Below are 24,227 nucleotides of genomic sequence, written 5' to 3'. Positions count from 1 at the left end.
CTGTTGGGATTATTATTAATATAGGATACTACCACGACACCCATTTAACCCAAAATTCCTTTATTACATCTTAAGGCCAAATGGCACTTCTACAATTGCTCTAAACAGTCTAAAAATCCTAAATATTAAGCAGTGTGCTATATAAAAACAGTGACAAAATACTTATAAGCATTGGATTAAAAATAGTTACAAAGAGGCTAAACCCATTTTGGGCTTAGGCCCACATTGGTTGGCACCACTGTGGGCAGGCAGGTGTCACGTTCCGGTTTGCAATCCAAACCAGTAAGAGGTTGTCACCAACTGCCCTGTAACCTGGGCTGCCTTCAGACATAGGCTCACAGCAGCCATTAGCAGTGTCATTAGAGTTTACCTTTTTATACCCTCTTAACAAACAAGTGATATCCTTCCCATTATCAGACCTTTGCTAAGGCCAAAGGAAGTGAGGGGTTTTTTTTTTTTTTTGTAATATATTAAACTTATCTGGGCACTTATTTACTACAACTGGTAGCCAATTAACTGTGTTTTATTTCTATTTCTTCAGCCCAGTCCTTAAATAAGATAATCCTGGTATTTCGAAGGGTCGCACTCACTTTAACGCAACTACTCTTCTTTCTCCTGATCTCTTTCTGGTTCCTATTTGCTTTGGGCCTATTGCTCATGCTAATGTCCCAATTCAATTCAAAACCATCATTCACCCAACTCTAATGCGGGCTTCTGTGCCTACAGCAACCCCCAGCAAGTAGCGCTAGCCCCATCCCCCAGCAGTAGTCTCATCAGAAGGATCCAGATGGAATGGGCCACAGAGGCTAAGCTACTCGTTTCCCAGCTGTCCCTCGAGGTCTGGGGTGGGGGCAGGGCTGGGGGGAGCTCGCTGTTTGACTGCTCATGCTGCATCTGTTCTTGGTACTAATCCCAAGCGGTGCAGTTGTTCCAGGCTCTGAGCTGGACAGCAGATGGGTAAATAGATGTTTGCAGGGCTGTCAATCCGGCCCCTTTCCCCAAGGCCAGGCTCTCAGACTTGCTACTTTGGGAAATGCATTTAAACACATGCCTCCTTCCCATGCAAAGCGGGGCTGGGCCTGGGGTCAGGGTTTCCGGTTGCACCTGCTGAGCCTGAATTAGGACTACTGCCTCTTTAAATCTGGTGAACTTCAAGCTGCCACCTGTTTGAGTTGGCTCTCTCTTCCAGAGCTCTTCACATAGATCTCCTGGTGCCATACCACCGCAGGGATGCTCAGTTCTGGTGCCTGAACCAGCAGATCTCAGAGGAATGGTTGGGAGCAGGCTGATCCTCAGCTTCCCCCTCCCTTTGGTCTGCCAGAGCTTCACTGTGTCTGTCTGCTGCCTCCCAGGTCATGCTGCAGGATCTATCAGCCTTTCGTGGAGGAGGGGCTGCCTGTGGCTGACCTAAGCAGGGGAGAGTAGGGAAGGCCTTGCTCGCTGTGGGAGGGATGGTGAAAGGCTGAATGATTGGGGTCTGCAGTGGTTGCACGTTTGCCCAGGTGTTTTCGAGAAGGGCATTTAACATAGTCAAGCTGGGGAAGACTCCCTGTGTCTCTCGTTTCCCATCCCCAGAAACTAGTGATGAAATCCCATGAGAAATGAAGTGAGCGAACCCCTGTTCCCTACAGCCTGGCTTAGGAGTGGTTGTACTGAGCAAAGGAGGGGGGAAGATATTATTCCCCAGGAAGTTCTCAGCCCTCCGTAAGGGCTCCACCTTGAACAGCCACTAAGGATAGGCAGAGAGAACAATGGCTCGCACCCAATATTCAGAGCCTCTCGTGCCTTATTAGAGCATTACGGGCCCCTGGGAACAGAGGAGTGTCTGACTTCAGCTTGAGTTCCCCAGGCTGGCCCAGCCAGGGGCCTGAGCCCTATGCTAGAGGTGATCTGCCTTGCACGTCACAGAATGCAGTGCCAGGGTAAACTGAGGTCCCTGACACATGGAGAGCAAGTCTGCTTAGGGAACAGCCTCTGATGATCTACTGCTTCCCTCTGTGACATGTCTGGGTCACGGATCAATCCAGCCCCGCCTTGTACTCTTGGCTAATACTTTGCACGGCTGTCTGAAACACGTTGTAAACTGCAGCACCACAGAATAAATCTCCTGGCTGGCTCTGTGGTTGGGTCTTCACATCCCATCAGAGTCTATCCATCCTCCAGATCAACGTGCAGCACTAGCTCCATGTCGACCTTCCATTGTTCCTCAACGGGGGAGAGTGCTACTGTTCTTCTCAGAGGCTTTGGTAGCCTAGCAGGGGCTGGCTGGCCTAGGGGAGAGCTCATTAGCACTGGAGATGCTTTTTCACCCCTACAGTGGGTCTCCAGTTCAAATCCCACCCCAGCCTGGTAATGCTCTTGGATGGCTCCTGTGTGAAATTAGTTTGGGGGTCTCAAGAGACTTCCAACATCACAAACAGGCTCTCACAGCTGGCAGGCCAAGTCTGTACTATGCCCTTGTGCAAGCACAACTGTCAGGGGGGCGGGGTGTTCTCTGATGGATGCAAGGGCCCTAGCATCTACGCAGGGTTTTTGCCAGTTGCTGGAGCAAGCTGTGTCTACCCTAGGAGCTTTTGGCTGGTGTAGTAGATGGGGATAGCTGTCCCAGCAAAGTGCTCCTCCCATAGACTTATGCAGTCTCAGAAGCCAGGGCTAGAACTAGCTCTTAATTAAATGTCAGTAGTCCTGGGGGAAGCCTGCTTTGACACTATCTGTGCTGTGCAGCTAAATAACAAGCTTCCCTTCATCCATTCTATCATTTTTTTTTTTTACCTGTCCTTAATTGGAGCATGGTCTCGTGAGCTAAACCTCGATTGGGAACCCGGAGCTTGTGAGTTCTAAGCCAGCTCCTGGCTTGCTGCGTGACCTGCAGCTGGTCCCTGCTCTGTGCTTTGTTTTCCCACCGGTAAAACAGGGATAACACCCACGTCACAGGGCTGCAGGAGCCTTATTTAATTAATGCTCCATCAGCGCTTAGCCAACATAAGTGTCACTCAGAGCACTTCATGGCCTTACACGAGGCAAAGGCTTGGGGCTTTCATAGCAGAGACGGAGTTTCTAGGTGCATGGAGCCAACATCTCTGCTCCAGGTTCAGGAGTAGCTAGTTTTCTTCAGGGCTGGGCCTGAGGCCGCTGAGCGGAGCCTTTCAGGAGCAGAGTCTTGCCTCGCTTCTCTGCTGAGAGATCATCATTCCGCACAGTTCACTCTACGCAGGGAGAAGCAGAGCTGCCAGCTCGTTCCTAAGATCCCCACAGACGTGCCCCCTAACCCTGGAAAGCTGTGCCTGTTTGGGGACAGGCAAAGGGGCCAGGGGCAATGAGGGGGTGGGGCACCAGGTACTGGGCCTTTCGCTGGGGCAGAAGCCCTCTCTCTGCTGCCACTTCCTGTGCAAGTTGTGTTCTGTGCAAATTCTGGCTTTCTGCTTTGGCAGAGACACCGGCCTATATACTTGGGAGCTTTAAAAACATCCCGAGCCCCCACATGAAAGCATTTCCCTGGGATTAATACAGTCAGTGTCTTCAGCTTTGCTTAACAAACCGCAGGAACATCTGCTTCATTCTCAACCCCTCGGGCAGGAGGGGAGCTGCTCGAGCCACTCAGGCAACCAAATTCAGATACTTCCCCCCCCCCCACCCCCCGCCACGCAGCCTCTGTGCTGCTTCAGGAAGGATGGGTTCTAGCCGGAGCTGTAGGATACAAGCTGTGAGTGAGAAACCAAGTGCCCAGCTAGGGGGCTGAGAGAGGAAGGATAAGAAGGAGGGTGCAAAGCAGAAGGAGGTGACCCTAGGCGAAAGGGGCCGTGTGAGGGAACAAGGGGGGCTGGATATCTTTGGGGGATCCTGGCTCTATCTACCCCGAGCCCTGCTCCGTGGTAGGGCAGGGGTGAGGAGCAGAGGAAACTGACGTGAAAGGCCGGGACAGCTCCTGGTGGAAACTGACGTGAGCCACCCTGCCTTTTGGTGCCTGCAGCTGGATATCGTTTGTGAGAGGAGGTGTGGACACCACTGCCTGGCTCAGCCTCTGCGGGATGGGGCCTGACAGCGTGTGGCTGACGTGGGAGGGTGGGGGCGGAGGAAGGGAAAATCCACCCAATTAATTTTAAAAAGCTGTCGTGGCTCGGGCCCAAGCTCAGGTCATGCCTGGGCTGGGGGCACCCAGCAGGCCAGGGAGTAGCTGTGTCTGCCAATTGCTGAGCCCAGACCCAGCGTGGCGTGAACTCCAGCCAAGGCTGGGGGAGCCTGCTTGCTACAGAAAAGCCGCCTCACCCCAGCGACTAGAAAGCAGCCGAGCAAAGAGCCTCTCTCTCTTTCCCCAGCCAGCTGGAAGGGACTGGCCCACGGTTCGCCTCAGTCTCTCTTTTTAGGGAATACTGCTTAGGTGTGCGAGCACCAGGCCATGAGACGGAAGGGCTCTGGTACGTGCCCAGAGGCACTAGGATGCCCCACTGCAGTGTGCGCTAAAGATGCCAGCATCACGCCTCTATCACAGTAGCGCCTGGAGGCCCCCTGTATGTAGGCAAAACACAGCACTTAACCATTGCCTCCCTAACTAGCCAATCCTCGGAGCCCCCAGGGGGGCTGGCCAGTGAGCACCAGCCAAACCATTTTAAGGGGGGAAACTGAGGCACGGAGAGAGGAAATGGCTTTGCTCAAGGCTGTTGCATGAGTCAGAGTGCCCCGTACAGAAAGGGTTTGGACAAATTGGAGAGAGTCCAGCGGAGAGCAATGGAAAAGATCAGGGGCCTGAGGCTCATGACTTACAAGGAGACGCTGAGGGAACTGGGCTTGTTGAGTCTGCAGAAGAGAAGAGTGGGGGGGGGCGGGATTTGATAGCAGCCTTCAACTACTTGAAGGGGGGTTCCAAAGAGGATGGAGCTCGGCTGTTCTCAGTAGTGGCAGATGACAGAACAAGGAGCAATGGTCTCAAGTTGCAGTGGGGGAGGTCTAGGTTGGATATTCGGAAACACTATTTCACTAGGAGGGTGGTGAAGCACTGGAATGGGTTACCTAGGGAGGTGGTGGAATCTCCTTCCTTAGACGTTTTTAAGGCCCAGCTTGACAAAGCCCTGGCTGGGATGATTTAGTTGGGGTTTGTCCTGCTTTGAGCAGGGGGTTGGACTAGATGACATCCTGAGGTCTCTGCCAGCCCTGACCTTCTATGATTAGAAGATCTGGTTCTCAGTCCGGTGCACAAACCAGGGCAGAGTTTCAGATAAAGGGTTAAGCATCCTGCATCGGAGGGGTACCTGCCATGCTGCTGGCTGTGGGTTCCATCTTTCCCTGCAGCACCGAGTGGCCAGCTGTTGGGGATGGCGCTCTGGGCTAGATCATGGCTTTTCTATGGCTATGGCTAGCGTTCGCTATGTCTCATGCGAGCAGCATGGTGAGCTTCCTCACAGAGCGCCTCTCCTCTGACCCGGGGCTCAGCAGGGATGTCCGTTCCTCTGCCTTTCTGCTGAGGCTGCCACCAGGCCTGCCAGCTCCCACTGTGCTTGGGGGCAGTAGATTGAATCATGCCCCTGCTCCTCTGCTAGGTGGAGACCTGTCCCATGTGCCCCCGAGTCCAGTGGTGACTTTACCAGACCCACAGGGGCCAGCTGTCAGATGCTAACAGCTGCCACAGGGTGTTTGTCTCAATCATTCCAAATCCCCTAACTCGGGCGTTTCCCTCACTAACAGACCTTTCCGACTGCGAGTAGAACCAGGGAACTTCCAAGGGAAGCAGTGGGGGCAAAAGATCTATCTGGTTTTAAGATTCTACTCGATAAGTTTATGGAGGAGATGGTATGATGGGATAATGGGATTTTGGTAAGTAATTGATCTTTAAATATTCAGGGTATATAGGCCAAATCCCCTGAGATGGGATATTAGATGGATGGGATCTGAGTTACCCAGGAAAGAATTTTCTGTAGTATGTGGCTGGTGAATCTTGCCCATATGCTCAGGGTTTAGCTGATCGCCATATTTGCGGTCGGGAAGGAATTTTCCTCCAGGGCAGATTGGAGAGGCCCTGGAGGTTTTTCGCCTTCCTCTGTAGCATGGGGCATGGTTGACTTGAGGGAGGCTTCTCTGCTCCTTGAAGTCTTTAAACCATGATTTAAGGACTTCAATAGCTCAGACATGGGTGAGGTTTTTCATAGGAGTGGCTGGGTGAGATTCTGTGGCCTGCGTTGTGCAGGAGGTCAGACTAGATGATCAGAATGGTCCCTTCTGACCTTAGTATCTATGAATCTAACTGTTGGGCTGGAAGGGACCTCGAGAGGACATCTAGTCCAGCCCCACTGCGCTGAGACAGGACCAAGAAATCCTAGTCCATCCCCCACAGGTATTTGTTCTTAAAAACCGCCAATGATACCCTTCTGAGGTAACCCGTATGGTTGTGCTTTAGTAGAGTGAGAGAGTTTTCCCCCGCCTCTAACCTAAATCTCCCTGGCTGCAGATTAAGCCCTTTACTTCGTGTCCGACCTTCAGTGGATAAGGAGAGCAACTGATCACGGTCCTTTTTATAGCAGCCCTTGCGTGATGTCATCCCCTGAGCATTTTGTCTCGAAGTGCAGAGACCAGCAGCCTGTTCATTTATTACTGCACAGCTCGGTTAATTAAAGGCCTTTGATCTTTGACCTTGTGTCTCACGCCACCTCACACTGTGCCCTTCAGTCGCTCAGAAATGTGTCACCTCTGCTGTAGCTGTCGGGGCGTTTTAGCTCATTTATTACCACAGAGGTCTCGGTTGCAATGAGCCATTCTAGGGTGGGAAATGGACAAAGAATTTTAGAAGCTCAGTTAGTCTTTTAATAACTAGCTCTTGATAATAACGCTTGGCACCGAGATGGCAGTTTTTACCCGGAGATCTCAAAGCACTTTAGAAAGAGGTGGAATATCATCAGCGGGGGGAAACTGAGGCACGGAGGAATGAAGTGACTTGCACAGCGAGTCGGGGCAGAGCTGGGAAAAGAGCCCCAGAGTCCTGTCTCCCAGTCTCATGATAAATGGCTAGACCACAAAACCCTGCCTCAAATCCTTGTGGCATTAACTGGGATGGAACATTCCTGGGGGCTGCCAGTTGCCCTGACGTGAGGGCTCTGTGTTTCCTCTCAGCTATTTTCCCCTTCTCTCACCAGGTCCCACCCCAGCCACAGCTGGTTTTTCAGCCAGTGACACAGGCTCCCTCCCGTGATGTCATTTCTGCCCTAACCTTCTCCATCCTACCCAGGGCTAAGGAGTTCCCAGGGAAATTCCAGCTACAGCTGCTGCTTTGGCCTCCAAGTGGGACTATTCTCAGAAACTCAGAAAATATCCAGAGATCTGCCTGATGCTGTCTTAACCTGCTCGGATCTTTCTGCTTTAGCATGTCAGCGTGTTGACGGAAGTTTGTGGGATGAGAATGGATGGCTCAAGGGTTTAGAGAGAGGCTCCTGTGTCCTGGCCAAACCCTGGCCAAGGTGGAGAAGACCTTGGGGCCTACCTAACTGCCCTCAGACAGGGACAGTCTCCTCCTTCGCTTCGTGCCCTACACCCTGCTGTTGCACCTTTAGGAGCAATTCCTGGCTGTAGCTAGTGATGTGCAGTGCCGGGGGGGCAGAGTGCAGGGGGCTGTGCGAGGCAGTGAGTGTGCATCTGGCTACAAGGCCTGGGCTGAGCTATTGCTTCCAGCACAAGGCCGCAGGGAAGGGCAGCAGGAGGGAGCTATCCAAGAATGAGGTGACCAGGTCGTTCTCCTGCTCAGTTCCACAGCAATAGCGCGTCTGGCCACTCACCTGGCCCATAGGAAACTCCCTGCACCATTTCTGCTCTCTAGTCAATAACCCCAAGCTGGCAGGACAGGGAGAGAACCATTGTCAAAGAGCTCGCAGCTGGAGAGAGATGGGAATATCCTTCCCACTGCCAATCACCAGCCCACATCCTGGATGCAGGGTCAGTTGGGTATCTGGGGAAGAGCACGCCAGCCACTCGCTGGCGAGGCCTGGCACCACAGTGGTGCTTATGTCCCTGCTCCAGTCCTCGAGGGCTCTTCACACATCCCCTGATGGCGAGCGGCTGTGATTAGTCCTGCTAAAAATATCTACGAGGGACTGACTGCTTGTGGGCCACCTCAAATCCTTCCCAGGAGCCAGGAAGCGCTTTTAAGGCCAAAGAACTAGGAAACAGAGCGCATGGCCAGATTGAGGCAGCTGGGGCTAGACAAAGTGATCTTGATGCAGGAGCTAGAGTTTGACTGGGCAGCACAGAGATCTTGCACGTAGAATTAAACTAGCCTGTCGATTAGCCAGATCCCTTGCCTGGCATTCTAGAAGCAGGTTCTTGATTTGGCTGGGTGCTCAGTCTTTGGCACCTGGAGAAGATTATCTCCAGACTGGAAAAGCTCAGCAGCATGCGTGGCCAGCATTGGGGTAACATGGCTGTCCCTGAGCACTGCATAATTGCTGTGTGTCCCCACATCATGGCTTTACGCTGTGAAGTGGTATTTTCGATGGGTTGAAATGGGGTGGCCAACCTGAGCGTGGGAAAGAGCCAGAATTTATCAATGGACATTGCCAAAGAGCCACAGTAATACCTCAGCAGTCCCACATCAGCTCCCCCCCCCACTGCCCCACTCCTAGCACCTTCCTCCCACCAGCCCCACTGAGCAGCGCCTCCCGATCAGCTGTTTCCTGGCATGCAGGAGGCAGGGGTGGGGGAATGGGGGGAGGAGCGAGATCATGGCAGGCTCAGGGGAGGGGGAGGGAAGGGGTGGAGTGGGGGGCAGGGCCTGTGGCAGAGCCAGGGGTTGAGCAGTGAGCACCCCCCGGTACCTTGGAAAGTTGGTGCCTCTAGCTCCTGCCCCGGAGTCGGTGCCTGTACAAGGAGCCGCATAGTAACTTCTAAAGAGCCGCATGTGGCTCCGGAACCACGGGCTGGCCACCCCTGGGTCGAAATATACCTCTGTAGCCAGAGAGACCCCCCTGCACATCACGTATAACCCCCCGCTTGGGAATTCTGCACCCAATCTCAGGCTGCTTCAAATGACCTCTTGCTATGAATCAAAAAGAGGAAGGATGGTCTTGCAGTTAAGGCCCTGGATGCAGCGCAGAGTTCAAATCTCATCTCTAGAATCTGCATAGTTTTGAGATTCAGCGGTCATATAGTCTGTTTTTTAAAAGACTTCATGGATGACTGGAGAACTGGTAGGTCTGTGACATTGTGCATTTATTTCAGTTTGAGTTGGTTTGTGGACACTCTTATTTTGGAATGAAAGTGATTAAAATTAATTTACCTAAGGATGCATATATGTGTAGTTTTTGCACTGATCTCACCAACTCGGAAAGAAAACAGATCAGTTAAATGGGTGCATTTGGCTAGAGGGGATGCAGTTATATCGATTTCTAAGTGTTTACATCAGTTTAGTCCATTTCAGCATTTATCAGAACAGCTTGCATCATATGGACACAATACATTTAAACTTGCAACCAATAGCAACGCTTTGAAATTGATATAACTGTGTCCACTGTAGGGGTTTGCATGAATGTATCTGTTTTTCTTCCCATTTCCAGGAGTGATGTGAAATTGCTGGAGACATTTCACCATGGAGACCAGGCTTTAGGTTGGACACAAACTGCCTTGAGCTAAATCAACTTTAACCCTTTTCAGTCCAAAACAAAAGTATCCACCCACAGACTTGCCCCAAAATAACGAAATCAGGTGAAATTCACACCTTTTTGTTATTTCTGAACAAATGTGTGTGTAAACCAGCCCAGTGATCCCCTTGTCAAATCATTAAAAAAACTGAAATGTAGATAACAGCCTGACAGTATCACCTTCATTATTAGACTTGTTTCCATGAACACAATCGTCCCTGTCAATGGTACATACACAGCCCCCGTTCCCCTGGTATCTGAGCACCTCTCAGTCCTTGGTTAATTTCTCTTCACAACCCCATGTCAGGCAGGGCAGGGCTGTTATCTCTACATTGGAAACTGAGGCGCGGACAGTCATGCCCAAGGTCACATAAGAAGTCTGTGGCAGAGTGAGGAACTAAGCATGGGTGTTTGGTTAGCACTCTGATCATACCCCATGCCCATTTCCAATAGCTGGTGCTACCCATCAGGGCGTATGCAGGGGCAATCAAAACTGTCTCAGGTCAGATGTACACTGCAGGCTGGCAGGTATTATGAGTTGGGTGAAACCCTCTTATGGATTGGGTTAAAACCCCATTGAGGTTGATAGGTGTGAACTCACCCTGCAGTTAACCCCCGTAAATGTAACCCCTATTGAAGACAAAAGGTGTGTGTGAACCTGCCAGGAGCTTTCGGGCTGAGTGTTGTTTTGGGTAGGTGTGTATGGGAGTGAACATACAGATGATAAGATCACAGACAAGAACAAAAAGAGAGGCAGTCAGAAGAAAAGAGGCAAGAAAGCCAAGCAGGAGCCTGTGCAACCAAGGAAAAAGAGAAAGAGAGAGAGAGCTTTTGGGTCTCCTGTTGGCTAAAGAAGCTTGGGGAGGTGTGTGGGGGAGAGGGTGTAGAGCTAAGAAACTGCTGCTTTTCTTTTTCTATGCAATCAGTGTTGTTGTTGTTGTAGTGATAGTCCCAGGATATTAGAGACGGGGAAGGTAATATCTTTTATTGGACAAGTTTCTCTCTCCCACTGACAGAAGTTGGTCCAGTAAAAGACATTGCCTCACCCACCTTGTTTCTTCTGTTTTTGATGCCTTCTGTTTTCAGAGACACAGGACTTTGTCAGGTTTCAGAGTAGCAGCCGTGTTAGTCTGTATTCGCAAAAAGAAAAGGAGTACTTGTGGCACCTTAGAGACTAACAAATGTATTAGAGCATAAGCTTTCGTGAGCTACAGCTCACTTCATCGGATGCATTACAGGACTTTGTATATTCCTTGTAAATAATCAAGAGCGCATCAAAGAAAACACCCAGCTCCTGTCAATTTCTGCTCCCAGCTAGACCATCCACAGAACTCTGAACTTCTGACTAACTGCTTTGGTCGAAATGGGGCAACACTGGCATAACTACACCAGCCAACCCCAGCCAAAAGGAGATGCACCTTTTCTAGCAAAAAAAGTGCTTTGGCTAGTGCAGCTGATGCCAGTTCCCTGAGCAAAATAAGCTATGCTAGCAAAAGGACTTCCATGCTGGGATAATGGCATCTGTGCTAGGGGTTGGGCCAGCATAGAAATGGCGGGGCGGGGGAATCACACCCCAAACCAACTGTTATACTGGGCAAAATCTCTAGTGTAGGACTGGCCTGAGAGGAACATTTCAATGAATCTGTGAAGTCAGATGTGGATATAACTGTTATGCCTTTTTTCAGAGTAGCAGCCGTGTTAGTCTGTATCTGCAAAAGGAAAAGGAGGACTTGTGGCACCTTAGAGACTAACAAATTTATCTGAGCATAAGCTTTCCGAATACATCCGATGAAGTGAGCTGATATAAATCTCCCTACTGTATTTTCCACCGAATGCATCCGATAAAGTGAGCTGTAGCTCACGAAAGCTTATGCTCAAATAAATTTGTTAGTCTCTAAGGTGCCACAAGTCCTCCCTTTCTGTTACGCCTTTTGTTTTTTTTGTGCCATGTGTTTAAATCTCCAAGACTCTGCTAGATGCAGAAACAGGTGGTTATTTCTGGGTTCCGGTCAGTGCAGACTGGGACAGAGAGGAGAGACGCACACGCTGTGCTCTTGCCCACTGACACTTGGCATTGGTTCTTTCTTGGTTTGCTGTCAGTTATGATTTGGCTGAGAGGATGTGTTTATCATTTGTAGACAGAGAAAACGTACCAGGCCCAAAGCTACACTTAAACACTCCCCAGCCTCAGGGAAAGCCTGTGGAAATCAGTGTCCTGCATCCTGATGGACTGGAACAATAGCTCCAGCACAGTGCAAACGTCCCTCATTTCTTTTTAATGGGGTGTTAACTTCAAAGCGAATGCATCCGATTAAGTGAGCTGTAGCTCACGAAAGCTTATGCTCAAATAAATTTGTTAGTCTCTAAGGTGCCACAAGTCCTCCTTTTCTTTTTGCGAATACAGACTAACACGGCTGCTACTCTGAAACCTATTTAAATGCTAATGCTGCTGAAGCAAAACGCTCAGCTTGAAAGAAAGAAAAGGAGGACTTGTGGCACCTTAGAGACTAACAAATTTATTTGAGCATAAGCTTTTGTGAGCTACATTGAGTCATTGCAATGTAATGGTAAGGGCCAGCTGTGTCCCGTTTGACTGTGAGGAGCCATGTGAGCTATTCCCCCTTCAATCCCACCCTCACGCAGTCACACAGGCAGCGGCCGGTGAACGTGTCAAGCAAAACAAGGCATGTCTTCTTGGCTTGGCTTTTTATTTTTTAATAGCCGCTTCTAACCTTTTGTGTGGCTTGACAGGTGCGTGACCCTCCACTGAGGTGCAGTTACCCGCGAATATCTATTACAGCTGCAAGAGCGTGTACCCCTCCCCACCTCCCAAGAGCAAGGCCGGGGAGGGATGGGATCCAGCCCATCTCTGCCTCTGTTGCTAGGACATCTAGGCAACCTTTGAACAAGTGGCCCCAAATTAATGCTGCTTGGTTTAAACCAGTAGCTCTCAACCTTTCCAGACTACTTGCCCCTTTCACGAGTCTGATTTGTCTTGTGTACCCCCAAGTTTCAACTCACCTAAAACCTACTTGCTTACAAAATCAGACATAAAAATACAAAAGTGTCACAGCACACTCATACTGAACAATTGCTGACTTCCTCATTTTTACCATATTATAAAATGAAGCAATGGGAATATAAATAATGTCACTTAGATTTCAGTGGATAGAATATAGAGCAGTATAAATAAATCATTGTCTGTATGAAATTTTAGTTTGTATGACTTCACTTCACTACGGCTGCTACTTTGAAACCTGACTTCACTAAGGCTTTTTAGGTAGCCTGCTGTAAAAGTAGGTAAATATCTAGATGAGTTGATGTACCCCCAGGAAGACCTCTGGGTACCCCCAGGGGTACACATACCTCTGGCTGAGAACCACTGGTTTAAATGACCCACTTCATTAAACTGGGACAACTTAGTGTGTGGACATGCTTCTATTGGTTTCAAACTGGTTATACTTGTTCATTTCTCTGGCCTTGTCTACACTAGGAATTTGTCCCATTGTGACTGCACTATGTTAAAGCAGTGTATTCTTTCCCAGTGTGAATGCAGTGGTATCACTATGAAGGTGCTTTAGATTGGTATAGCTTATTGTGGTACAAGAAGGGGACTTTATCTTGGTTTAACTGTCTATGCCAGGGCATGGTATATTATTTACTATAATGGTAAATATCCGCTGCTCCCTGACATAGATAGTTACACCAGTACAAAAATGGTGTGTGCAATCTAAACCACTATAAAGCAGGATTAAATTCATTGAGCAGTGTCTACACACAAAGTGGCACCAGTGGCTCTAAATTGGTTCTGAATCCCGCCTTTAGTCTTTGGGTGTAGAGCAGGCCTTAGAAACCTCAAAATATGCTTCTGGGCACCAGTGAAAACACACTTAGTAATAAGGCCTTGCCCGCCGAGAACAACTTTCCTCTGAATGAGTCAAACAGTTTGCAGAGGGGCGGTAGTATTTTATGGATGGGGAAACTGAGGCACGGGATGTGCGCTGACTTGATCAAGGTCACACAAGAAGTTAGTGGCAGAACTGGGAATAGGACTCCGGAGTCTTGTTGCTCCTGCTCCTGCTCTAACCCCTATGTAATGCTGCCGCCCAACGAGTGCATTATTAAATGTGAGGCTTGTCTTCTGCTACACCCTGCTCCTGAGAAGCGCCCCCTCGTGCAGAGACGTGCACCCATCAGGCTAGGGCTACTTATTACAGTTTCAGGTTTCTGCCACTACGTTACCCATCCCCTTTTCACCTGCCACTGTTAAATACTACAGAACATGCTAGTGATTGCAAACAGCTAGGGACATGCAGCCAATCCCCAAGGGCTGTGACGAATGCATCTGAATCATTCACTTCCCCCATCAGAATTGTGCTGTACAGCGCCGGCAGGTACACGGCATCAGATGCACAACTACTGCTGCTGCGGTTAGCTGGTACGGCCGGGCCATAGTGGAATGTAAGCCCGTAAAATCACTGCCATGATTCACCACATCCCAGAAGTTGCCATCATGGGTGCCTGCAGCAAAGCTGGTTTCCTGTGCGTGGCCATTACATGGATTATTATCATTAGTTGTGCCCACTAGCACAGTGCCAGGTGCTTCCCAAATGGAACACAAGGCCCCGTTCCTGCCCCAGGCAGTACACAGCACAAAGACACACAGCAGCAGCGAGGGGACGGGGACAACGTGATCGCAACAGGGTGGCGGTGCTGCCTGACCACAGCTTGCTGATGTTCGAGTTGGGACCTAGGCCAGGGCCACTGCCAGCCGGTCATGGTGCCCGGGCAGCCCCGACATAGGCGCCGACTTCTGCTCCCACTGGTGGGCGCTCGACCTCTGCCCCCGGCCCCTGCCCCACCCCCATTCCATCTCCTTCCCCAAAGTCCCCACCCCAACTCCGTCCCTTCCCTGCCCCTATCCCAAATCCCCACGCCAGCCCCACCTCTTCCGTGTCTCCTCCCCTGAGCCCACCACGTTCCTGCTCTTCCCCTTCTCCCACTCCTGGAGTGGCCAAACAGCTGTTCGGCAGCGGCCAGGCGGGAAGGGAGGTGGAGGAGCGGGGACGTGGCGTGCTCAGGGCGGGAGGGGAGCTTGGCTGCCAGTGGGTGCAGAGCACCCATTCATTTTTCCCTGTGGGTGCTCCAGCCCCAGAGCACCCTGAGCACCACTACCTGAGCGCCACTGCTACGGTTTCAGGATCAGTATTAATCCAAGTGCTGCTTTTATTATTCATCTTCTGGTGGGGTGGAGAGGCCCTGCTCAGGGCGAGGGCTCTATGGGGCTAGGCACTGTACATGTATATGATGAAACACCGCTCTTGGCCCCATAAGAACTTACCACCGAAGGAAGTAGGAAGAGGTGGTTTTGTGCCACCAGGAAACCAATGTTATTATTATTCATTTGTGTGGTGGTAGCGCCGATGTGTGCCCCTGGCATGGAGCAGGCCCCCAGGGTGCCAGGCGTGGTACAAACCCAGAACAAGAAGAAGTGAGTCTCTGCCCCAATGAGCCTACAATCGAAATAAAGCCAGCACACTGCCAGCATTTGACTAGCGCCAGGGATCTCTGGGGGCACAAATGCACACAGCTACAGACTACAACCCCCCCCAGAAGGAGCTTTCACCAAAACCTGCCTCCCATGCAGTAGCTGTCCGGCCCAGATCCTCAGAAGGTATTTAGGCTTCAAAATGGACGTTAGGAGCCTAAATACCTTTGAGGCTCTGGGCCTTGCTCTCACTGACAAGCCTGTGCGAGGTCCACAGAGGGCAATTTTCCACAGAGCCTGGCTTGGTACAGCTCCTGCTGCCCACTCTGCTTTTGGCTCAGTTGGTGGAGCGGCTGCCCAGTGTGATCCCGGAATCTCTTTGGGGCACAGAGGGATTGCAGGGATCTCCTGGGGCTGGTATGTACATTTTGTTCACCAAAGAGAGGTTTCGAATAAAAACCAGTGTCGCACTGGCCTTCGATATAATCGCAAAATGCACGTCCGTGGATGGTGTCTGTACACTGAAAATTACATCCTTCAGGCCTGTGTCTAGGGACTGGGCACCAGCAAAGGTGAAAACCAGGTTTTCTGTCCGGACAAGAAATGTTTCTCCAGCTGAGTTAAGTATTATATAGTTCACAGTGTGTCTCCTCTCACCAGTCTGAACTGAATGCTAATGAAGGCTTGTGAAAACTTCAAAAAGAGAAAAGTAACAGGAAAAGCAAGCAGGGCAGGGGGAGGGAGCCTATCTTGAGGTGCACATCAAAGGTGTGCTCAAGTACATTTGAGGGTGAAAGCAGACACCCTGGCATTCTTCACCGACAAAGTAAAGAATCAGTGAGTTTGTGTCATGAAAAAGAGTCTCAACCAGGCATGGCTGAAGATGCTGGAGAGAACTTGGGGTGAGCTAAGCTTTAGACAGGGTAAATTATCATTGACATTTAGTCTCCAGGAAGCATGTTATGATTTTGTTTTATATATAACCATTGGCTTCCAATAGGTCTTGCTCCCTATCACTTGAATCTCAGTTCTTTGATAATAAGCATGCTTGTGTTCACTATCAATAGATCTCCGTGCTGTGGTGCAAAGCAAAGTGATGAGCCGGAGTTGACTCTGACAAGCTGGTGTGTCCAATTCCTTCGGGACCAGCAGGCCTGGGAACTCTGAATTATGTTGAGTGGCTAAGGGGCTGGATGCTGCAGGGCACGCTTTGGGGACTCGGGGGTTGGCGTGTGCCTGTCGTTCCCTGGACAGAGGGAGCCAGGTCTGCGGAGGCCAGGATGGCAGGACTTGTGCTGCCAGAGGCTGGTGGAATCAGGGAGCTGATCTACAGCAGGCACAGACAAGACCATGTCATGCCACAGCCAGGTGCCTCATAACCCGGGTCCCCTGAGCATCACCTTGGGGAGGGGGGGCTGCAGTAAGAAACACCACATGCTAATTGCCTGTCTGCTCCTGTGTGTGGCCACTAGCTGCAGCCACAAGAGGGCGGTGTGCTCACCACCCCCTTTCCTGTTAGCACTGGTACTCGCCCACCCAGTGAAGGCTAATCTACAAGGGGCAGAGACTTTCTCCACATTCACAGGGCCAGGTCGGGATGTGGATGGGTGTTTGGCACTGGCTGCCTGCAGATTTGGAGCCAGCACTGCCGCCGGGCCTGCTGGCTGGGTGGGCTTTGCAGCCAGAATGTCTCACAGCCTTTTTTTTTTTTTCCCCAATGAAAGCTCCCATGCCAGATAACTTGATGAATTTCTTGAAGCCCCAGCTCCTGGACTCTGGTGAGTATGCAAGGATGTCATCTTGCACTGGGGGAAAAAAACACAAAGCTTCCAGCCCTCTGGGGGTAGAGACCACTTGAGAAGGGGACCCCGAAAGACTAAGGCAAAGACAATGACCCCCCAATTATTATTTTTTTTTAAATCTTCTCCTTCTGAAGCTAATCTCATTTGGGGGACGGGGGACGGCTAGGGATTTGGAATGCGCAGGGTTGGCGATTCTGTGTGCTGGTGGATGCTGCGTTGGGCCAGTCCAACCCCTCCGGCGGCAGGGCTCTGAAAGCGGTTTATTACAGCCGTCAGGTGTGAGCAACTGAGTGGGGTTGGGGACTCTTCAGGATGGGGAGGGAAAGGGATTCATAGCAGGGAAGCTGGACCCAAACTGTGCCTTTGTAACATGCTGAAATTTTCCTTCCTGGGATAGTTTCAAAGACCAGGGCAGGGGGATTCTTTTTTTCTCCTTTAAATGGAACAGGTTTTTGGTAACCACCTGGGCCTGATTCCTCCAGTTGCACCCAGGATCCAGCTGGCCCTCGTGAGGAGATGTCAGTGTCTGAGGCAGAGGCACAGACATGTTCAACCAGTTGCCCCATAAACCTGTCTGGTGAATCATCCACTTCCGGTGTAATCACCTACGCTCTCGCTCCTGTTGGATTATTCTCTTTGTGAACAGCCAGCAGCTCCGCCAGCCTGGTACCCTGATTCATGGCACTTCTCAGTGCAGCCCGGCATGGTCCCGGCCTTGGGAATGGAGAGAGGTTTGCACTTAGCAGCCAGGGATGGAAACAGGCCAGGCCATGCTCTATGGTGATCCCTGCAGCCCATTAGCAGGTGGTCCATGCAGATCCCAGGTGGAATTCTGTCTAGTCCTCCTTGGTCAGGAGGAGGGTGAAGCTGGATGTGGGGGTGGGGGTAGTCAGGACTCTGGCAAAGATGGCAGCAAAGACTTGTTACTATCCCATAGCATTATTATTTCGATAATGCCACCTGTGTGCATGGGCTGCACAGCCGGGGACTCAGCAGGGCTTCTGCCCTGAGGCGCTTACAGGTAAATACACTGGGCAGCCCAGCATACAAAGGCCCCATTAGGCGGCAGGGAGGGGAGGAACATACACGACTCAGCATCTTCTGTCTCTGTGTTGGTTGTTTTGCACCTGGCACTTCAGGTTGCAGTCACCTGAGCCATCCTGATCGGTTCCCTTCTGGTGCGTGGTGATCTGCCCTGGCCCGGTGTGGGAGCAGCAGCCAGGACGAATGGCCACGGTTCCCAGCAACACAAGCAATGGGCCAGAATTTGTCCCCTGCCAGCACTCTGTGTCCCATGGGGAGACCTTGCCACATGCCCTCCTTGGGGTTTTTTTGGCCCGGGGAAGGCATCAAGTGACAGCCAGGCCTGCTAAGGAGCCCTGCCAGCAGAGGCTGCCCGTGGGGTATCCTGATACAGTGCATCTCCCAGCTAGCCTACGCAGGCTCCCGCCCATCCAGTGCCGTCCACTTTGAGGGCTGTGCTGACAAGCTGGGTGTTCCCCTGTGGAGGGCAGGTGGCAGCCCCTCTGCCCCTCTCTTCTCCCTTGTGTGGCGCTTTACCTCTGCGCACCATGGGGCTGTCAGTTTGAGGAACTGGCTGTATCTCAAATCAGAAAAACGGGTTCCCGGCAGGCTCAGCAGCGTGATCGGCGAGGGTGAGCGAGCGTGTTTCTAGGACTGGGAGCCAGCTCCCGCTATGGGTATTGTCTCTCTCGGGGCAGGGAGGGTCTGCAGAATGTGCTAAGGTTTGCAAAGATCAAGCCGCAGAGGAGCAGCTTCACCAGGGATCTGCAGCCGGAGGACGCAAATCCCTGATAGAGGCATCTTAAGATGAGACCTTGTTAAGGGAACAAATTGTGCCCAGGGCTGAAGGGACAGGGTGGCAAGAATAAAAAATCTTCCTTCCTCAGCCACAAAGCGTTTCATTCTATCATGCCTTCAATTATGGGTGCGATATTGGGGGTTGGGCGGTCACGGTCCTTTTCAAGCTGTCGAGTGTGACAGCTGCCTTCCATGCAGGCTCAATGATGGAACAATTAAATGCCCTTTCATTTAGTGATAGCTGAAACAATGAAAAATCACTGCCCAAGGACTAGACCATGTGGGGCAGTGGCTGGGCCATGTGGTCGAAGGGATTTCCTGGGGGTCCGATGACACATGCAGGGACAGAGGATTGATTGGATTGCAGCTCTGTGCATGTGCATGACTGAATGAAAGTGGGAGAGAGAGAGAAGCAGCACAAATGCCACGGAGGCACACAGAGAAGGCAGCAAGGAAGCCCCATGACAGCCCCATAAGTATTTGTAGCATGACCCTGAGAAAAAGCTTAAAGGAAGAGCTTGTGGGTAGAGTGCTGGCTGGGAAGAGGCTTGCAGCTGTGAGTAAATAACTGCCTCCTGCTCTTTGATTCCTGCTGTGTTCAGGGAAACAGGGCTTTATGTACATGCTTTGTAAATTAACAGGGTTGCAGCAGAGAAATCCCCAACTCCCTCGCTATTCTCTCCTCCTAATGGAAACAACGTGCAAGATCCCGAATTCTGGCTCTCGTTAAAAGGGCTAACACTGGGCGTAAGTCCCAGACTGAGATTTGGACACCAAGTTTTGGTTAGTTTGAATGGGAATTGGACAGCCAACTGCCCAAGGAAACTGTGAAAATCTCCTCTCAGATCTTTCCTTCAAGCCATCACCGACCTTCCTGGTATCTGTTTTCTAGCTGGAACAAAACCCAACCCCAAGGTCTGAATCACTGCAGAACTTTGAGGAAGTTGGGATCTGAAGCAAAATCCGAATCCAGATTTTTCAGCTAGCTCCTGTCATCTCTACAATGGAATTAATCAAAACCCTGGAGCCGAACTCCTGGGATGTTTGAATTTGTGGCTGATGTGAATTAGAAGAGTATGGCGAGCTGGCCTCTAGCCAGAGTAGAGTGGGGAGCAATCATGAGACAATAGACCGTCTTGTCCTTCTGGTCTATGTGCTTGTGATATGTTGTTTCATATCTCTGGCATCCTCATGTGAACAATAATCACTAATTAGGTGGTGTGGTCAAGTGGGTAGGGCCCTGGGTTGAGAATCAGGAGAGCTGGATTCTATTCCTGGCCCTGCCACTGGCCTGCTGGATGACGTTGGGTGAATCACTTTGACTCTCTGTGCTTCAGTTCCCCTCCCAACCTTTATTTGTCTTGTCAATTAGCCTGCAGGCACTTTGGGTTTCTCACTTTGGGGCTGTACACTTCCCAGCACTGTAGGAGCCTGAGCTGGGTTTGAAGGCTACTGCGATACAAATCATAATCTTTTAAATGACTTTTGGTGGCACCTCCTCCAAGGGAAACTAACGAGAGATCACAAAGAAAGCAAAGACCAATGAGTGTACCAGAGGGGGATGCTCCTACCCACACCCAGCAAATCACCCCCAAACTACGCAGTACAATCCTGCATCCTGCTTTAACACCTGCCCAAACCAGAGTCAGCCATAACCCCATAGCCCTCTGCGGGGGAGCTACAGGTGCTCAGCACCTCTGAATGTTAGGCTGTTGGGGTCTGGCTGAGTTCCCCCAAAACTGAGGGACCTAAAACCACTAGCCAGGTTGGAAAATGCTGCCTTTATTCTCGCCTTACAATTTCCCTTTCTTCCTAGCGTTCAACTGACTCTCTCTTCCTCACCTACTGTGGGCCACAATCATTTCTGGGCTAACTCAAACCACTGCTTTTACCTCAGGGGTGAATGTGATTCACTTGTGATCATATTTAGCAGCTATAAGGGAGTTTATGTTTCAAAGTGCTATGCAGTCATTTGCTAATTAAAATTAATGATCCACGTTGTGACACTGGCCCTAGTGGAGCGACACCAGGGACGGGAATTGGAATTGTGTAGTGCTCCGGATGCCTGAGACAGCTCCAGATGCAAGTGTTTCTTTTTATCCATTTCATAAGAACTGTCCTACTAGGACAGACCAACAATCCATCTAGCCCACTGTCCTGTCTCCGACATAGGCCAGTACCAGAGCTTCAGGGGGAGTGTATAAAACAGGGTACTTTGGGGAGATCTACCCTGTCTTCCCCTCTTGGCTTCTGGTAGTCAGACATTTAGGGCATGGGGTTATATCCCTGACCATCTCTTGGCTAATAGCCATTGATGGATCTATCCTCCATGAATTTATCCAGTTTTTTTTTGGAAACCAGTTATACTTTCGTTCATCACAACATCCCATAGCAATGAGTTCCACAGGTTAATGTGTTTTGTGTGATGAAATACTTCCTCTTGTTTGTAATAAACCTGCTGCCTATTAATTTAACCAGGTGACCCCTGGTTTTTGTAGTTTGGGAAAGGGTAAATAACACTTCTCTGTTCACTTTGTCCACAGCACACATGATTTTATAGACTGCAATCAGAACCCCCTTATTTCCAGTTCAAAATAACCCAGTTCCCTAAATATGGGGCGCAATCCTGCAAAGTGTTAACACCCCCAGCCCCACTGCGGCCAGTGAAAGCAGGCAGCATCTTGCAGGACCCATCCAGAAGCCTGCAGTTTGACACATTTAGGGCCTGATCCAAAGGGTCAATGAGTTAGTTTCAAAGGGCTTTGGATCAGGGCTTTATTCCATGCTTTCCCCCTCAGCTTCCCACACACTTCCTGGAGAAATAGGTCTGTCAAGCTGTGCCAATTTCAGAGAGGTTTGGAACATCAAATTAAAGCAAACCCACACAAGTGAGCTTCCACATCTCCCTTTGTAACACACAGAGCAAAACCCTATGCAGCACGAGGTGGGTGTTGTAAAAGCTGCCTTGGAATGAATCCGGAACACCATACCAGTCTCTACCCATGCTGTGTCAGCCAGCACTGATGTAATAGCCCCAATGCTGCAAGCAACACCACCCACCCACAGCACCATGAAGTGACTTGCTTCAGCGTGCCTTCAGGTGTATGAACTGTGCTCTGCTGGCCGGTACAAATAGCACTGCTCTTCTTTGGCTCAGCTCTGCACTGGTTTGTCAGCAGCGGTAGCGCCAACCCCAAATGGTCAACAATTGTGAGTCAGGCTCACCCAAAATCCTGAGATTGCCTTTGAAGTCATGAGATTAGGTAGAAGTACTAGATTTGGTGTTCTTTTTATTTGCCTGCTGCTTTTTGAGCCTTTCGGGTGCCCTGGGGGTCACATTCTGATGCTTTCTCCACAGCCGTGAGGGCTAGAAACTTCCTTTTTCTTTCAGAGTGAAGGCTGAAATCACCACATTTCCACTTGCGTCCAGGAGCTGGGGCTTTAGGGAAAACAATAATTACCACGAGACTCATGACAAAAGCCTTGAGAGTTGGCAACACAGCTTCTGCAGCATCAGAATGCCCTGCGAGGGGCTTCTTTATCAGCATGTCTCTGATGAAGGCTTCCAGCGTGCATGAGATACTTTAAAAGCTGCCATCATGGCCGCCATTTCTCATCTGTACAGGGAGACACCTAGAGAGGTTGGGAAAAACAAAGGTTGTTTTGAAGCACTCTTCATATGCTTGAAACACAGCAAGAAACTCCAGAAGTCCAGTGCTATGTGCATTGGTCTGTACATATGCACCGGAACCCTATGGCCTTGAGTCAGCAAACACTTACTTAAGGTGCAGAAGTTTAAGCATGGGCTTAAAATGCTTTGCTGAGCTTGAGCTTCTATGAAGATTAAGCTACAATCCTTCCTTAGTGCTCCCTTCTTCCTCAGCGTTTATAAGCTTAGTCAAATTGCTGCCACCACCCATGACACAAAAACCACAAACTGCTCCGGGATAGAACCAGTGTTGGCACCTCCTGTGAGACTCAATATAACTGGGGTTTTTCTTAAAGCCCCAGTTTCTGGAGGTGACTGTACGGGAAGCTCAGTTTTCTAGCCCTTGGGTAGGGTCACCAACAGTCCCTTATTACAAGGCACATCCCTTATTTTTGCATTTCTGTACAAGACTGGGAGTTACTGAGTGCTGCAAAAAGCAGCAAGAAATACCCTGCCGAATGTAGGCGAGTGCTGCTTAGTATAATAATACTACTCATGGTGATAACTTAGCCACCATATGAGTGCAACACTGTTATTTCAGAGCATAGACCAGAGGTTCTCAACAGGGGTTCGGGGGGCAGGGGGCTGAGAGCAGGTTTCAGGGGGTCCTCCAAAATAAACCAGAAAGCAAGGCCGACATTAGACTCACTGGGGTCCAGGGCAGAAAGCCAAAGCCTGAGCCCCGCCATGTGGGGCTGAAGCTGAAGCCTGAGCAACTTAGTTTCGTGGGGCCCCCTGTGGTGTGATGCCCCAAGCAGTTGCCCTGCTTGCAACCCCCTAACTCCAGCTCTGGCTTTTAATCTACTGGATAGGCAGAAAAACAGTTGCAGCATGTTGGGGAGGGGCTCAGAAAAAAAAGGTTGAGAAAACCAGGCATAGACCATTGCAGTCTTCTGCTTAGCATTCTCAGTGTAAGTGACAGAAGAGAGAGCAGTGTGCAGGAGCTAGGGAGGGGCTGAGGACAAGAGACCTGAGCCTGATGGCGTTGGGGGGCTGGAGGGGCTGATGTGTTCAAAGCAAGGCCTGTTTCTGTCATGTGCCAACAGTCCAGCATGTGAGTCACTATACTGAGCTCAGTGAGATAAGGAAAGCTACATGAGCAGGATTAGACCAAAGTAAGAGTGGCGGGTCAGACCAAAGGTCCATCTAGCCCAGCATCCTGTCTTCTGACAGTGGCCAGCCAGTGCCAGATGCTTCAGAGGGAATGACCAGAACTGGGCAATTATCAAATGATCCATCCCCTGTTGCTGTGGGCCAGTCCCAGCTTTTGGCACTCAGAGGTTTAGGAGCAATCAGCGCATGGGTCCCTGACCATCTTGGCTAATAGCCACTGATGGACCTATATTCCATGAACGCATCTAATTCTTTTTTGAACCCAGTTACACTTTTGGCCTTCACAACATCCCCCGGCAACGAGTTCCACAGGTTGACAGTGCGTTGCGGGAAGACGGGCTTCCTTACGTTTCTTTTAAACCTGCTACTTCTTTTCTTCCTTACTTTTCTTTTAAACCTATTAATTTCATTGGGAGACCCCTGCTTGTTGTGTTAGGTGAAGGGGTAAATAACACTTCCCGCCTCCTTTTCTCCACCCCTCATGATTTTACCCCCGCTCCGGTCGTCTCTTTTCTCAGATGAAGAGTCCCCGTCTTTTGCATCTCCCCTCCTATGGCAGCTGTACCTAGGGCAGCTGTGAAAGGATCTGGCCCAAGTGCTTTTATTTCCCCCCCCCGCACTCTTTGGGCAGCGAGTGTGTGTGTGTGTGTGTGTGTGTGGCGGGGATCGGAATCCACCTT

Source organism: Dermochelys coriacea, chromosome 10 (genome assembly GCF_009764565.3).
Source record: "Dermochelys coriacea isolate rDerCor1 chromosome 10, rDerCor1.pri.v4, whole genome shotgun sequence".
Classification (NCBI taxonomy): Eukaryota; Metazoa; Chordata; order Testudines; family Dermochelyidae; genus Dermochelys; species Dermochelys coriacea.
Note: the sequence above shows the minus strand (reverse complement) of the source record.